This window comes from Haemaphysalis longicornis, unplaced genomic scaffold, assembly GCF_048455015.1.
Source record: "Haemaphysalis longicornis isolate Haplotype H1 unplaced genomic scaffold, Haemaphysalis longicornis Haplotype H1 scaffold_6, whole genome shotgun sequence".
Classification (NCBI taxonomy): Eukaryota; Metazoa; Arthropoda; class Arachnida; order Ixodida; family Ixodidae; genus Haemaphysalis; species Haemaphysalis longicornis.
Genome location: NW_027526407.1, coordinates 56851507 through 56869135, shown reverse-complemented (window position 1 = coordinate 56869135; position 17629 = coordinate 56851507).

Below are 17629 nucleotides of genomic sequence, written 5' to 3'. Positions count from 1 at the left end.
GCAACGGAAAGTCTGGCAATTCACGGCCCCGTTAAGTTAGCGACTTGTAACGGCAGTCGACGGCGCAAAGTTTTCTTTGACTGGCTTTGTAGCATCAGAGACTTTCGTGTCCAGCTTCTGGCTCTGCCTTACTTGGAAATTCGTATCGCACATCGTCGAAGCATGCCTGCCTTTACATTTTTCGCATACCTACTTCCACCGGCACTTGTTTGCACGATGTCCCTTCATAGTGCATCGGTAGCACCACCTAGCGCCAGCTAGTCGTTCCTTCTTCTCGGCGATTGTAAATGTAGCGCTGCATGCCTCAGTCGCATGTTTCTTAGACCTTCAGAAGAAACAAGCTCTGGGGTTTTTTGTCGTTTCTTCCGATGCATGTAGAACTGATGACGAGGGCACGTGCTTCTTGCGGAAACCGCGTCTGTTGGAGGAGGACGTCGCAAGAACACAATGCTCCCTTGCTTCGAGCTCTATCTGTTACGTATCTCCAGAGCTGCTCGAGCTTGTGGCACGACGTTGTGGTTGCTTCTACTGAAGCAGAAGGCCCCGCTCCCTACCTTGAAGATGTCCGTGGCGGTGGAATGCCAAGATGATTTCTTTCGGCAGCGCCTCCAACAAAACGTCGTACAGCATTGGCGAGAAGTTCCTCGTGGGGAGGTCCATTGCGTTGAGGCAGCGGACATTCAGCTGAACGCAGTCGTAAAGCCTACGCAGCTCCTTCTCTTCCGAAGGAGACGTCACGTGCCGTAGCTCGCGGAGGTTTCTGAAATGCCGCTGTATGATGCGGCTCTTGTCGCCGAACCTGTCCTTCAGCAGCTGGACAGCACTCTCATAACAGGCCTCCGTTGTTGCTGGCCCGGCGATGGCAACTGCCGCTTCACCTGACAGGTAGTTTCGGAGGTTATGAGACTTGTCGGTAGTGGTGAGAGCCTGGTTGGTGTGGACTGCACCGTTGAATTTCTCCCATAACGTCGCCCAGCTACGCACGTCTCCATAAAAGGGCTTGGTGGTGAGCATGGGTACACGAGGTCCAGAGATCTGGAATACTACCCTTGTTGGGGCCTGTGGCGTGTTAATCGCAGCAGAGGGGATAGCTTCCACCGTGGTGCTGACGCTGAGGTCCTTCAGCCGGCAGTGAACACGAGTAAATGTCTCGAGCATCTGGTCATTGTAGTACGCTGCCGACTCGTACTCATTTGCGATCTCCTCGACATGAATCGCGTCCTCGACTTGGGCGTCGATATTGGTAAGCTCCTCGCGGCAGGCCATGAGCTTGTCCATCACCTTCCGGAGCGCGATTAGATCAGAGCAGTCGCTCTCGATGAGTGCTGTCACCTCATTCAATATCTTTGACGCTTGGGTTCACCTGGCAGCGCGTTCCGCTTTCAGCCGATCAATCGTGGAGCGAAAGTTCGATTGCAACGGTCCGATTGCAACGGTCTCACAGAGCGCTTTAACCGCACCCTTAGAGATATGTTGTCCAAGTACATGGCGTAAGATCATAGAAATTGGGACCACGTACTTCCCCACGTGACGTGCGCCAATAACACCGCCATTCAAACCATGACGGGGTTCTATTTTACAAATATGACATTAACCACCTTCGAATTTTTAACAACGCAGTATAATTTAGATCTATTTTTACGGAAGAAAGCCCTAAAGTTTCTTGCCGCAGACGGCTTTGAAGAGCCATTATTTCCACAGTGGACCATTCTCAAGCAAAACACTGAAAAGAAAATCGAAGACTAGAACGTTTCAGGTATTTCGGTCTTTGAAAGATGGGTGCAGGTCTTTAACGAGGTAGATTGGCGCAGCCGTGACACTTCTTCCATCGCGGAACTCGACTTGTGTTTTCCTGAAACCACGGCTCTACTGGAGAACGTTTTTTTTTTTCATTGCGAAGTCAACAGGGACATCAACACGCTGTTAATATATTGCGTGCAGTGTTACTTGTACGGCTGAACTCTCTGTACAAGTCAAAAGAATTTTACAACAGATTCCTGCGGAATTAGTTCCGGCTGAAAAAAATTGGCCGCGTATCTGCTCTTTTCTTTGTAGATGTCGAGGAAAGACGGTAGTCTTTCATCGACATTTGCTGAGTAAATGCGTCCCTTCGCTTTCCGGCTCACCTCGCATTCTGTTTCTCTCCCGTCGTGCTCCTCCCAAGGTAAGCACACTGGAGGTTTGCTGAAGTCAATTTAGATTTACCGCGTTCCACTGCTCCAGGCTGGGTGCCTCGATTCCAGCACTGCCGCATGCGGCGGAGACGCGCATGAATTGAGGCACGCTGCTTCCGCGTTTATAGAACCACGTCGCCCTTCTCCACGTGCGTTCCAAGCGGAACGTGGAACCTATATAGTAGAACCTTTCAGAACTGTCGCCTGCAGTCGAGGGAGTGAACTTTGTTTGGGAGTGGGTGTCCTCTTTGATTTAATCAAGCATACATGAATTTTTTGTAAAGAAACACCGCAAATGTTACTTATGTATGGATTTTTTGCGTCACTTTTCTGCAATTTTTTTTCTCATGTTCAACCATGGTGACAAGTATGAACATTGCCACCGGAGTTAGACATTTGGATTTGGGTGTGGGAATATAAGACAATTGTGTAACTACAATTGTGTAACCTTTCTCTGGCCGGATTTGCTGAATCGAGTTACAGACACCGACACACAGGCACACACACACACACACAGACAGACAGACAGACAGACAGACAGACAGACAGACAGACAGACAGACAGACAGACAGACAGACAGACAGACAGACAGACAGACAGACAGACAGACAGACAGACAGACAGACCAAAATTGCCGCGTTTAAGTAGCCCAAGAAAGTCTATCGTCTTTAAAAATACAATGGTCGGCAAAACACACCCAACGTAAACCTATCTCCCAATCTCAACCTTTTGTCTTTTGTATCCCGCCCCCTTCCCTCGTGTGTCCCGTTTTCTATGTCCAAAAATATGGTCACCCTACTCTTAGGTCATTCCTGATGTAAGCATTTTCGCCCAATCGGGCATTTGGTACATTTGCAAAAGAATGACAAAAAAAAAATGAACGCCGACATTCTATCTTACTCGTCTGGACGCCTGTTGTAACCTCTTCCCTCTTCGAACTCTGAGCGACCTCTTTAGGCATTCCAAACCTTTGTGCCTTTCTGTTGGTGCCATAAAGATGACCAGCTGTATGGTGAAACTGACAGCAGCCGTCATACCCGCTTTTGTAGCGTGAGCTACACTAGCTGCGCATGCGCGAGGAGCAGTGCCGTCTTATGATGCATAGCCGGCGCACCGGAGCCAAGATCACCGCGATTGGATTGGATTGGATAGGATAGGATTGGATTAGAATAAATTGGATTGGAAATCGTTTTAGCAGCAGTAAGCATGAGAATCAGCTAATCCTAGACAACCAGGAAACCTAAGAATAAGCAGCTGAGCCTTAGCTCACGCTACCTATATCCTGGCATAGCCGAGCCAAGTCCCTGCTAATTTTTTCATTCCCGAGGGGACAAGAACACTATTGCAATGATTATATTATAAAGGCATCTGCGGCGAAAGTCACTTTAGTTCATAAACAGAATATTAAGCTTCACAACCAATTTTCGCATGAAAAATGTGCTGTCGGAGCGTTAAATTTCCGGAAAACGGCACCGCTGAATTATCGCACGATGCTGCACTGTTAGAAAATACCTGGATGCTAAGAAGAGGATACTGCGCTCTGAGTCTGTATTCCGCCGATTTTTTGTAGCGTGAGCTACACCTGCCGGAGCCGCGCCGGAGCCGCCGCCGCCGCCGCGACTGGATTGTATTGGATTGGATTGGAAATCGTTTTTTCAGCAGTAAGCATCATAATCAGCTATTCTTAGACAACCAAGAAACCTGAGAATAACCAGCTGAACCTTAGCTCACGCTACGTGAGCTAAGGTTCACCTTAGCTAAGCAACTGCTAATTTTTTGAGGCACAGATGATCAGTTTTCTTTCCGTTCCCGCGCTGGAATAAACACTATCAATAACAGCTTGGGTGCTTTCGTTATTGACGCTGTCCACACATTGCGCCAGAGGTTGCAGGTATTCAAGGTAACATGGGGAAGCGGGGTAAAATATGGCATTGTCGGGATAAAAAAATTGGCTAAGAGTGTGGTATTTTCGGGGCTAAGCATCTTAGGACCTCGGTTTGTCCAGGGCTTGGCGTCAGTGTACACAGTGTTGCGCATGCGCGAGGAGCATTGGTTTGGATTGGATTGGATTTGAGTTGGATTGGATTGGATTGAAATGCATTGTACTGGATTGGATTAAATTGAATTGTATCGGATTGGATTGAAATAATATATACTGTACACACGCCTTGTCACTCATTTACATGCGCGAGCGGACAATGCCACGAGTGATTTACGATGATTCCCAGTGCTTCGCCCACTCGTCATGATTCACTTCGTGGAGATGGGTGAATTTCTTCTTTCCGTTCACGCGCTGGAATAAACACTAATAACAACAGCGTTGGTGCTTTCGTTATTGACACCGCCCACACAATGCGGCAGAAGTTGCAGGTATTAAATGAACAAGGGGAAGCGGGGGAAATTACGGCAATGTCGGGATAAACCAATTGGAAAAGAGCGTGGTATTTTTGCCCCACTACCTATATATGGAGCGGTGGAAGAAAGATGATTGTACGGAGGTTTTAAGCTGCAAGACGTCACAACGCGAACGTCAAGCATACTTTCTGAAGAAGCCAGCAACGCAATACTTTCGGTTCAGTTCGACCTGTATGCTGTGATTTTAATGTCATGCACTGCTAACATAAGTGCATGCGTGGCACACCGGAAAACGGCGAGAAAGGGCTATTTCTTTACCAGGAAAACGCTGAAGCGAAATCAACAATTAGGCGGGCTTCTTAAGATTGACTCGTTCTGTGGAGCATCAATTGCCTGGATCAAGTGCCGCAAACTAATAAAATAATCTTTCTCGAAAGAGTCAAGAGAACATTCCATGCTCACGTCGACGTCGACGTCGTATAACACGAGACAGTGCTCATTTATGTCCGACGGAAAACGTTTTCCGCGTGCAACGATTGTGTATAGTGACGGCAGGTCCGGGAACAGGTATAGGTCGTCATACTTCCAAGTAGCATTTTTCCCCAAGACAATGCATTCATTTCTCTTTGTGGGAGCCTTGCACAAGCCAATGCCACCTTTGCATAGTTTAAAAAGCGGGCCTCTTCCGGTTCCGGTAGTGCCTCCTTGACTCGGTTTACTGACCAGCGTCATATTCGTGAATGTACCCCTGGATATGCCATTCACGAGCCAAGGTGCTAGAGACACGCCGGCACATATCTTTTCGTCATGCGGTCCAGCAAACTGAGCAAGTATCCTCGCGGCCAGCTGGGACATTTTGTCACACATTGTCAGGTCGAATTCATTCGCGGGGTTCAGCTTTGGCGTTTCTATGAAGGCGTAGTCGACTTGTGGGGAGATCTGGTTCCACACCGGCAGCGAAGTGTTGGCATCGGCGGGAAGAAATACGGCGATTGTAACATTCAGGTCATTGCGAATGGCGGCCACGATGGCCTTTAGTGTGTCAGTAGCATTGGGATCGACGCAACGCGGCTCCGGCGCCACCCAGTGGATTGCGATGCCGGTTAGTTGGTTATCGCTGACGATCTCGCGTACGCTGGTGACGAATCGCACCATAGAGTCAGGGTCGCGGTCCAATAGGGAGAACTCTCGGCTTTCTTCGGGATAGCCTCCTACGGCTGCCAGAATTATAGCGCTAGGGTTTCCTGCCGCTACAGTCAAATTGCGCAACTTGCTTAGACCGTACGCTCCGTCAAAATCTGGCATCCGGGATCCTACGGTTCCATTGAGAACTTTCAACGACCAGTACACGATATGCCTGCAGTACGTGAGGGGCATGTGTTCCGGCAAGAAGACTGAGTATCTGATTTCGTCGACACGGGTGTTGTTATATATGCAGAATGTGTTCTGCAACTTGGGTTTCTCGGTAAAATTGACAGCGCTGACAGCGTTGACAGCCTTCACGACTACCGGAACATGCACAGGCACTTCGCCTCCACAACCAGCTAAAAAGAGCGGCTCAGTTGTCAGCAGAGGCGGTTGTGGCGGAGACGTCCAGAGGCCTGTGGGACTCCTTGTCGAATCCAAGGTAGGACTGCTTGCACGCGTTCTTGTCGGACCCAAGGTCGGACTGCTTATCGAGATGCTATGGTTCCTGTAGGTCGGACTGCTTCCTGCTGTTAACCGCTTCGCCCCCGGCGTAACATAATAGGAAAGCCAGAGGAGCAAAAGTGGCAGACCGACTATGATCGCAGAAGCGCTGCACAAGAACCAGAACTGCATGCAAAATCTCCCACCCGGCTGCTGATCTCCGTAATTAACATCGGCCGTAGGCAATGGCAGGGAATCCAATGCCGGGCTGGCTTCGCGGCTACGGGGTTGGATCCCCGCTGCGGCTGCCTCTGCGGTACGGAATGAAGAGGTCTGTCCACTACATGTTAGGGACAACTCTTCCACTGGCGGCAGGGCAACTAAGTTATCGACGGGAGGGTCCTGGGCCGCAGGGAGGACGCCGGTAGTTAGTTTGTAGCGTTGGTTAGATGGTAAGGACGCCCGTTGGTTAGGTACAACGAGGGCGTCTACGTTGAGTACTGATGGGGCATGGCTGCTTCCTTGTGGAGTCTGGTGGGACGAAGGAGTGGGGGGCAGTCGATGTGAATCCTCAACGGCACCCTTGGTGGTTTGCGGATGAGCTCCCGGTGCGCCGCTGAGGAGACCAGTTGGTGGACTATATTCGCCCGTGGTCGATGATCTGAGGCGAAGTCCCCAAGTCGGATCAGTTTCCGCAGCCATGGATGAAGCACGGCTCTGACGACCGGATGTTCTTGTCTCGCTGGCGTGCGGATAATCTTGCGCAGCCTTATCGGGGGCCGTTGATGATCTTCGGCGCCAAGGATCGTAAAGGCTCGTTCGGCGGCCTCGCTTTTGACCAATTGGCTGGGTAACGACGGATGGGATAGTTTCGCGAGCTACAGAGGATAGCCGCCGACAACGTGATGATGGCTCCGCTATTTGACCCACGAGTGAAGTGCTCTGCCGGTTCCTAGAAGAGCCAGTGTTGGTATTTCTGGAAGTGCTGCGTCCTCGACGATACGCTGAGCACGGCACTGGACTTGATAGCTGCTCTGACGAGGCACCGGAAGAGGGAGGGTTCGACGACTCGGCGTGAGTTTTGGATGGTATTTGATGGTCGCTGTGGGTGTCGGTGGCGCGGTTGGCTCCAGAGACGTCATGAAGGAACCCTGACGGCCCTCCGGGGTCTTGTACTGATAGCGATGGGCTGCGCGGAGGGGGACCTTGCCTACCCAGAGAAGCGTTCAGTGGTCCTGTCCCTGGGCTGACACCTGCAGCATCGGAGGGAGTGCTGCTCGAACGTCGGCTGCGCATGGCTCGCAAATGTTGTGGCAGGAAAAGCAGGCCGGTTCGCCCTGAATCACTGAAAGAGGAAGAGTGACGCGTGTGCTCGCGACCGTGGTGGCTTTGTTGCTGTCCGAAGAGAAACAAATCTCGAGCCAGCCCGGCGGATTTGCCGAGCAAATATCGCGCAACAGGGAAACGAACATAAACCCGAATTCAAGAAACAAACAAGTGACAGAAAATTATGAGGGAAGAGTCAAGGAATTCTCCACTAAAGCATTCTTACGCCGTTTGTCGTCGTTGTCAGTTTATTATTGCAAGGTTTGATTTGAGTTGCCAGTTACATTGGAGCATTACATTTTCCGATTGGTGTCCTTTATTTTCGCCCGTAACGTGCATTCACACTACTATTGCGATTAATTAGGCTCGCTCCTACCATTAATATTTCTGTGACGATACAAAGCGTAGTGGAGTTAGTGCCTTTTCACTACTACTGTTATTCCTGTTGCCGCCTTTCTGTTCGGGGCTTTTAATTTGTGTTGGCTTTTTTGAGGGTCGTGTTTAAGATGCTTATTTTTATTTCGTTACTTCACCTATGTATTTTTTATGTCTTTAAATTGTGTATTTTTCGCGTTATTGTAAGTCATTTTTAACCCCTTACATTTCTACGGCATTGCAACGGTTTAATAGGTGACGGGTAGCCAACGTATTTGGGGGGCTCATAACGCTGCCAATTATGCATTTTTTAGCAAATGCAGGGCGCTACATGCTGGGTCTGGTTTGCGATTTTGCATTCGTCTTTTCGTCGTTCTTTGAGGGGCTTTTTCGTTTTTGTCATCGTTGCGTGGAGCGGTGTACAAGATGTATATTATTCATTTTTTTTAATTGCGAAAGTTTGCTCTGCAGCATAAAACGGTGGAGGCGAGTGTGTTTAAATGTACGTAAACAGGAAGTTTTCACTGAGAAAGTCTAAAAGGCTCCGGTGATACGGCGCAAAGAGCCAGCGTCTGTCCGGCCTGGGTTGAGTCCCACACTATGTAGTACTTGCTGTCGGGAACGTCAACCTTATGCGCCGTCCCCGGCGTCCGGGAGCGCATATGATACGCGGCTTCAACTTGCGATGACCGAAAGAAAACAAAATTCCGAAAGGGGAACGGCTACTTGTCGAGTTCCAGCATTAGCGGAGCAAAGTAAGCCAAGGAAACACGCAAACAAACAAAGAAACGCGCACAAAGTAACAGCTCACGCAACAGAATGCCTCGCGCTTTTGTGGCATGACATGACATGACAAAGACTTTGTTGAATCGCCTGCAGTAGGCACCCAGTTGCCGGGATACTTAGACGCGGCCTAACGTCGCTCCTGTCTGGACCCTCTACTCGTCAGCGTCCCCGCTACTCGCCTCCAGGCTAGTTGCCTTTACCCAGAAGGGTGGCTGACGCCTCGAAGCTTTCGCTCGGTCGCTGTCTTTCGAGGGCCTCCAGGATCTGCTGGACGGCCAGGAGTTGATCTTCTTTATTATAGCTCCGCGCCACGTCTTGAAGCCACGGCGGGACCCCAGTCTCATGTTTCCGCTTCTGCTGGTCGTTCTGCACAATCCCACAGGACGTGGATCATAGTGGACCGAGCCCTGCGGCACACCTTACACGAGTTACTATGACAATGATAGTTGTGCACGCTCCGATGGGTGCGATGTGCGGATGCACGAGCGCACGTTCTCATCCTTTTCTTCGTCGCCTACTAGTCTGCAACAACACCTATCATCTTCCGTTCCATTGCTCGATGAGTAATCCTCAATTTAAGCTGAACCCTTTCAGTGAGCCTCCAAGTTTCTGCCCCATAGGCGAGTACCGGTAAGATGCAGCTATTATACACTTTCTTCTTCACATAAAATGGTAGGCTGCCATTCAATATCCGAGTGCCTGCCGAATGCACTCCACCCCATTCTTATACTTCTTATTATCTCTACCTCATGGTAGGGATCCGTGATCGGTACTTGGTTTGAGTAGATATATTCGCTTACCACTTCCACTGCCTCGCCACCTATCTGAAACCGCTGTGCTCTCCCGAGGCTATTGAGCATAAGTTGTTTTATGGTTCCATAATACTTCGTAATTAACGTTCATGATGCATTATCACGTGCGCGTGCTTCCAATCAGGTAATGTTGAAGAAGAAGAAGACCCACGGATGCGATCGGAAGGCAGCCCACCTGACCTCGCTCCGATTAACCTACTGCACCCAGTACGACGGTCGCAAACCGGCCTCATTAAAAGCTTTCGACTGCTACGATGCTTCCGGCCACGGCGGCATCCAGCTACAGACGATCGTACTCATGATTTGTGCAATTCTAGCCCTGAACTGTCACTCCTTAGTCATGCCGGTCGTAGCTCGCGACATTGACCACTGGTGCAAGTAGCCATCAGACTTAAATGTCTCCTCAGTCGACTGGAGTGACCACTTCATAACCGTAGAGGCCGACGGACGACCCAGCAGGTGCAACGTCCACAAGCATCTGAATGACGGCGGCGAGACCGACGTGATCCCTTGTCAAGAATGGGAGTACGGTAGCGGCTCTGAAACAACAGTAGTCAGCACCTGGAACCTCGTGTGCCACAGGCGTGTGCTTCTCGTCGCAACCCTAGCGGTCCAAAACACTGGTTCAATTGTGTTTGCAGCCATTTCCGGCCCCCTCACAGATTACATTGGACGTGTCCCAGTCACGTATGCAGGCCTGGGTCTTCTGCTGGCCTCGACTATTGGCAGCGGCTTCGTGACATCATACGTTATTCACACGGTATTCCGATTCTTCTGCGGTGGGTCGGTCCTGGTGCTCAGCTTGGCCATTCTCACCATACTGTTCGAGATGACAACACACGACCGCCGGCCACTCGATGTCGTGTTTGCAGGAACGATAAGTTTCGTATTATCCGACGTGTGGGTGATCATTACCATGCCCTTGGAGCTGCACTGGGTCGTGAAACATGCGATTTTTCTCGCACCAGCACTCATACCAGTCGCTGCTTTCTTTGTCGTGAATGAATCCCCGAGATGGCTAGTAGCGATTGGAAACTTGGACGAGGCCGAGCACGTGATGCTCGAAGGAGCAAAGCTTAACCGTTTTCCATTAGCAAACACTGCCTGTCTGATGGTTAAACTTAGAGAACTTGTGAACAACTCTGACCACGAATCTATCGGCCTCAACGACGAAAGGGTCCTCCGCGAGTGTTCGCTTCAACGACGTCTGCTCATCATGATCGCGGCCCACTTTTCCTTGACATTCACCCTCTACACCGTAATCTTCTCGGTGCCACGATACAAGGCAGCGCATCCGGCAGTGTCGTGTGTCGCGCTTCTCCTCGTCTACTGCTTGATCCACGTACTGACCACCAGGATTCCGCTGGTGCAAGTCATCAAATTCTGCTTTCTAATACTGGGCGGATTTCAGTGCCTTATAAGTGCCATCCTCGGCTCTCTCCCCACCGTGGTCGTCGAAGGTCTTGCTGCACTGTCCAGGGCATTTGCGACAGTCGGGATCTTCGTCAGCATTGTCTACGTCCTGGAGCTCTTGCCGATGGCTGTTCGCGGAACAGCCATCAGTTGGACGTTCGCCAGTGGACGCATTGGTGCCGCGTGTGCCTCTGTGGTCTTCGTTCTCCGCAACGCCGGCCGGGGGGACGTGGCTTTCTTCCTGCCTGGATGTGCCCTCTTCTGGTCGCTTCTCGCTCTTCACTACCTCCCGCGCGCAACTGGGGTCGAGTGCGCCTAAACTGAGGACAGGCAACGGTCTAATCAGCGTCAGATACAAGAGGACTTTGGAGCCATCAGACGCCAACCGGCGAGCGAGCATATCAAGCACGCAAATGTCAAAGCTGAGAACTCGGAAAAGAAAGGCAGGACGTGAAGCGAGTTCTAGGCGGCGGTCTCTTCCCGCAAAGTCAATGCCCAAATAGACGAACTATATGCTACAGCACAAACTTGTCGAATGCCTCCGTCTCTGGCTACAGAAACCATCTGCTTTATTAAAACGGGCTTACTACGACCTGCAGTTTGCGGCTTTGATTTGTCGATGGTTTCCCACTGCCACTTATGCAAACAATTTGTCAGAAGTCATAGCATGCAACATGTATCTTCGCCCCTTCTTGAGGTGAAGTGTACGAAGTGTTATTTATTTGGTTGACAACAGGTGTGGCACTAACATGAACGTTGCAGTATTTCCACATTTTCTGTGAAGTTAATATAACTCGCTAGCAGCGGCGATAGCAGTAATTCCGTGTGAAAAAGTGTTTGACCGTACCAACAGCACCCAGATATAGACGAGGGAGAACATATATGTTTCATTTTTCCACAGAGGTAAAGAAAGAAAAAACACACATGTACTCGCTGTGTAGGAGCACCTGAGCTCTTTTGCTGCCCTTGCGTAATTTTCTCGGGCATGTTCGCTACAGTTAGTAGAAAGATAGACAAAATATCACTAGGCAACTGCGCTGCGCATGTAAAACCTTCTCCAAACCCATCAGGCCGAATAAAATAGGCGGAAAGGTTCCGTAGTTCACCACTGAGTTTATAAAGCTAAAACTAAAAAACGAATGAAATTAATTATAATACTAATCATATATTTATCAATTCTGATCATTAAAACTTTACCTAACTTCGGTAACATAACATGACTGGAAATTTCTTTTCGGGCACCATAAGTTTCTCTTCATGAATATTTGAAGCCCTCAAGCCCCCGGGTATTACAATATATACATGAATAAAACCTAGTGCGTCCCAGTGGAGGGATATTAACCAAGCCTCTTAGAGTCGGAATCACTACTGCGCACAGGTGTACTGTTGGAAAGGCATTTGAAAATGAGTAAAGGGGACTGAATGGGGAATTCCGCCTTTCCGCTGTAAGGCTTGATGTGCATAGGCACATCAGAAGATACTATCAGTAAAAGGTGCCCGACCAGCATACGTTGACTTTGGAACGCTTATATTGCCCCCGAATAAATGTGACCTTACTCCCAACGGTTCACACACCACCCTCATCACCCTGGACTCTGCCGGCCATCTCGCCACTGCAGCCACCTACAAGCAGTTACCATTTCCCACAACAGAGGCACTCGCCGTCGCTCACGCGGCCACCACCCACCAAAAACAGCCCCACCTGATCGTCATCACCGATTCTCAGCAAGCATGCCGGTGGCATCAAGTTGGCCTGGCACCCCCTCAAGCTCTTCCCATTTTTCACTGTCTCCCCGAAGATATAGAGATAACAACAGTTTGGACTCCTGGCCACTCTGGTCTTGCTGGGAATGAAGCGGCCCATGCCGCAGCCCGCGCTCTCCACAACCGGGCACTCCCCTCTGCAAGGCTAGATACCACAGGACGTCCAGATTCCGCAAGCACCACCTTAACACCGCTCGACTCTACCTATAGCTCCATCCTATCCAACTACACAAACAACAGAAGAAGGTACCCTCCTCCCTACCCATCCCTTACCCCACATGAAGCCTATGGCTATCGCTGCCTTCAGACAGAAACTTTCTGTAAGCACACGATTCTCTCACACATCTCCTGATCCCTCTTCCACCATAACTGCCACGCGTATGACCTTCCTCTCACCACCTACCACCTAGTCTTCTCCTGCCCACATCACCGAACCCCCCTTTACTCCCACACTCTTGAGCAGTGGGAGTCCGCTCTGACCAGCTTGGCACGGGAGCAGCAACTCGCCCCGGTGAAACGAGATCTGGAATCGGCGCGGGCTCGCGGCCTCCCGGCCTATGAGGCTGACCTCTTCCCCATCCCTCTCCCCTCAAGCTCAAATAAATGTTTTTGCCCCCACCGGCAATGCAGTCGTGCATCGCAGCGAGGTTGACACTAAACTGACTCGTGGTATAGCCTTCCTATTAAAGACATGTTCATTAGGTTTCGTGAACGTGCCTAATATAAGCGTCTTTAGGCTTTGGGGCTTGAAGTTTGCATTTGAGATATCTTATACTGCCCCCGAAAAAGATGACTCCACACCAATGCTTTTGTGAAAGAAAAATGGTCAGCTTTCACACTTTTATACCTAGGTATCAGCATAGAAAGGCGAAATGCACGCCCAGGCGTCACTTCCTGCAAACCATTTATGGCAAGACTGAGCGAACAAGTACCTGCGGAGCAGCCGTTGAACCACGTGGTATTGCAGCGGCGGAGCTCCGAGCGAGCGCAGCCCCGACGCTTCTCCGCAGCAGATCACGTGGCGTGACGTCACACGAGCCACGCTTGCGCTCCGGCGGATGAACGTCGTTGCGGCGCGATGATAGACATTGTGAGACGTGGCGTAGTTGAGCTTTCGCTCTAATATAATCGTGAAGCCGACACTTAAGAACATATCTTGTTAGCGCTTTACTGTAGAAGGTGGGGCCTTATGAGGAGCTTGATAATAATTGCAACCGTTTTGCTTACTTTGATGCCACATTGCTTATACGGTGGCCAGATAAATGTCTTCCCAGCTATACGTGTGTATTGTAGTGAAGCAGGAGGGAGGATGAAGCGGGAGGATTGCAGAGCGGCCATAGCACTGATTTGTCAGTTCCCCCCTGGGAGTTTAAAGGGGTCATGCTGACAGAATACGGGTTTGTTTTATTCGAGACTTTGTGTTTTATAGTGCTCCCAGCGCTTGTCCGGCAACAAACGACGACTTATTCACTGAGAAATTAATGAATTTAAGTAACAATTTTTCATTCTCCTGTCAAATGGTTTTTTTGCGTGACGTCTGCCATGAAGTGATGACGGCGGGTACTCAAACGAACTTCCAGTGCGTCATTAGGCCCTGCAGCGTTGCTTACCGCCAGCCCTCCGAGATGGCGCTACCATAGTCAGCCGCGGACCGTTGTCCGCCGTTGCATTGCTTTTGACCGTATATGCTCTTGGCTTGTTTTGGTTACGGTAGAAAGTAATCGTTTTGTGAAACATGAGGTATGCTCGGTAAACAGGGTCACGTAAGACAACGTTGCTTACGCCAACCGGCCAGTGTCGTGTAAAACAACTCCACAGCGGCGGGCCGCAGTGCAGCTGAAAAAATTACGGCCACCTCCCCTCGCGGGAACCCTGGTGTGATGCGACGCTGAGGGGTGTTCAAGCGCAAGCGGAGAACGACCGTCGACCGAAAGGCCGCCGGAGAGCGGCACACCGGTTATTTGCGCAGCGCGCCCGAAGGAGAGGAGACCGCAGAGGAGAGAGTACTGCGCATGCGCCGGCGCCAGTGTGTCTGCCACGGCTATGACGCAACACAATCTAACACAATCCACTTTAATCCAATCCAAATCCAATCCAAGCCAAGCCAAGCCAATCGATTCGATTCCAATCGAATGCCCCTCGCGAGAGAGGGGCATCGGAGAGGAGAGGGGGTGAGCGGCGGAGAGCGCAGCTCGCGCGGCGAGGAGAATGGGGGAGGGGCGGACGACAACAACGCCGACGACGCTGCATGGACAAGGCGAGTGAATGAGATGCAGTCGCATGTAAAATCATAGTGCCCCCAGTACCAACAGCAGTGAGCATCAGTACTTCTATGTTTACGCGTATTTTCGTAACTTTCAGTGTTTACCCCACCACTCTTAGTGCTGTAAAATGAATATGCATTACGTTTAAGTGCAAATAGCTCCTTCGGTAAACTTATAAGCCGTGCCTAAATTGCGTTTGGTTTTTTTTATTGCGCTGTGTTGCCACAGGGCATCAATGGAATGGAAAGATAAAAGGAAGTCACGGGATGCAAGCGGCTTCATGCACTACAGAATGTCGTATAGACCAGCCTCAGCCATAAAGTCCAACATCTGCTTGTAAATAGAAGTATGCGTCCACCGATGAATATCGGGCAGACGTCCTGGGCGATGTCCTGGGGCTACCATGTGCCGGAATCGGTCTAGTTGGAGTCCTGGACATGCCACCAAGAGGTGGTTCAATGTTGCTTCCTCAGCAGAAGAAGGGCAGTAGGAGCTTGTTGTGTAAGTCACTGCAAGGCTAAAAGTCCATATTGCACGAACAGCAAGTGTCAGTGCAACTCCCAGGTGAATTCTCCGGAGCGTAACCTCCTCACGGCGGGTTAAGCCGCCAGGAAGGTCAGTCCCATGCGGAGGAATGGGGCACGCGCGGTGCACCGAAGATGCTCTTTTTTTATTAGAAGAGCGTCTGCAGGGACAGCTGCAGAAGAGAGAGCGGGTACATAACTGGCGGAGGATGAGCAGCCAAGTCGGCCTCGACGTGGGTGATCGTGCTACGGCGGGTCTAGACGATGCGAACAGGGCATGGGAACGCTTTCAGTATTCGGTGCACATCGCATGTAATGCCCAACATGCTGCCTACACGCCGTAACTCGCGCGTAGCCTGTGTTGAGTCTGTGTAGATGATCTGTAGAGACCGGAACTTAAGGCAAAATGTCTATTTTTTCGTTCAGTCCGTATCAAGCCTATTTAACATATAAGCACGAACTAAGGGAAGGGGAGCATTTTAAGCAACAGTTTATTGTGCCTATATTGCCTGGTTTGACTATATGGGCTTTTTGGAGCCTAGAAATGCCTTTTTTTCTATTATATATGCCTTTTTTGGATTTTTTGAGTCGATGTTCTCGCTCCAGCAGCCCGCAACGGGGTGTTTGCTTCACGCCGTTTGCGAGAAAAATCCACGAGCCATGCTAAACACGCAAAAAGCCAAACCGTGCCCAAGCCACCATCACCTGGAACTTGCCACCTCGGCTGAGCCGCCAGAAACCCCTTGCGCAGCGACACCGGAGCCAAACGCACCAACGTCACCCCGGTCCGCGCGAACTCTTTTATTCTATGTCCTTCTGACGTGCTGTGTCCACGGACGAACAGGGAAAACCTCTGCCCATGTGCCCTATCTACAGCTAATAGAATAAAAGGACAGCAAACAAAAAAATGAATGCGACCCAGCCGTGTACATGCCACTCAAGCTCAAAGAAGCCCGCAGGGGGAAAGCACATGCAAATCTTAGACACCGAAGTTTTAAGGTGATGCCACGAACACGTGCACTGTGAGCCGCTGATAAAGGGTTCATCGCCAGCTGGCAAGATTCAGTACGCGCACCACGAAGAAGGAACGAGAAACGGAGCTTAGGAAGGGGGATCTCAGCACTTTACAAGTAGTCTAGTCGTGACACCCGTCATCTGCCGATGCCCGGTAATCTTTAAGGGCATTTCGAAACCTAGTGTTACGGGAATTAGTGCCGAAGAGTCTTGCGCGCTGTCTAATATTGATAATCGGTGTATAGTGCATAGTTACTGAATGGTGTTATTCCGGAAGCTTCACTAGCCATCCGCTTCTGCAAAAGAGTCAGTAAGTCAGTAATTTGTACAGAATTATTGGACTTTCCTGTACTATCCATGGGATTAATCAGTGTTATGAAGAGCTTAGGAGGTCGTTCTGCTCCGTCAATGAATAATAAGTTGCAGTAAAGATCTTTCTTCGCCGCACAGTTATGTCTTCAAGGGGCAGTTACCGATTGTGCCTCTTCCACCAGAGCTCGTTGTTACACCTTCAGGAACTCGGCTGAGGGCACAAAACTACACCAAAAACACTCCGGTTTCTATCAATAGCTTTGCAACTGACAAAAGCGTCGCAGCCCAAAGTATTTGCCCCACGCTACAGTTCAATGTGACATGGCACATTCGTGTGCTTATTTCGCACTCTCAGCAGAAAGCATTTCCGCAGCAGAGAGAGTTGGCGCCACTCTAAGAATGCTAAGTTCATTTGAGAGGTTCAGGACAGATCTGCCACCATCCCCGAAGGATCGGTTGATTAGATCTGCCTGAGATAAAATTTCTGGATTCCACGTACTTAAATAACTTCCGAATGTTCTGAGCAGCCAAAATTGTGATATTCCAGATGGAATTAGATCATGAACCATCCCAAAGTACAAGAACGCTCCGCGAACTTCAATGGACTTTGAGAGTTGTTTTTTCGCAAACAATTATCGACTGAAAGGGGGTACAACTTCAAGCAGCAAAACATTGAAATTGGAGTGGTTTTCCATGGCTTTCATTCTTTTTTTTTGGGGGGGGGGGGTTGAATCACCGTAAATTTCGCGTAAATTTTGAAATATGAACTCTTGTGCTGCTTATTTACCGGAAGAAAATAAAACTACTTTCCCGCTGCACATTATTTGTCCGCGGTTTCACTGCAAGTCAAAAATTTGTGCTAAAATATGCTTCTGAAGCA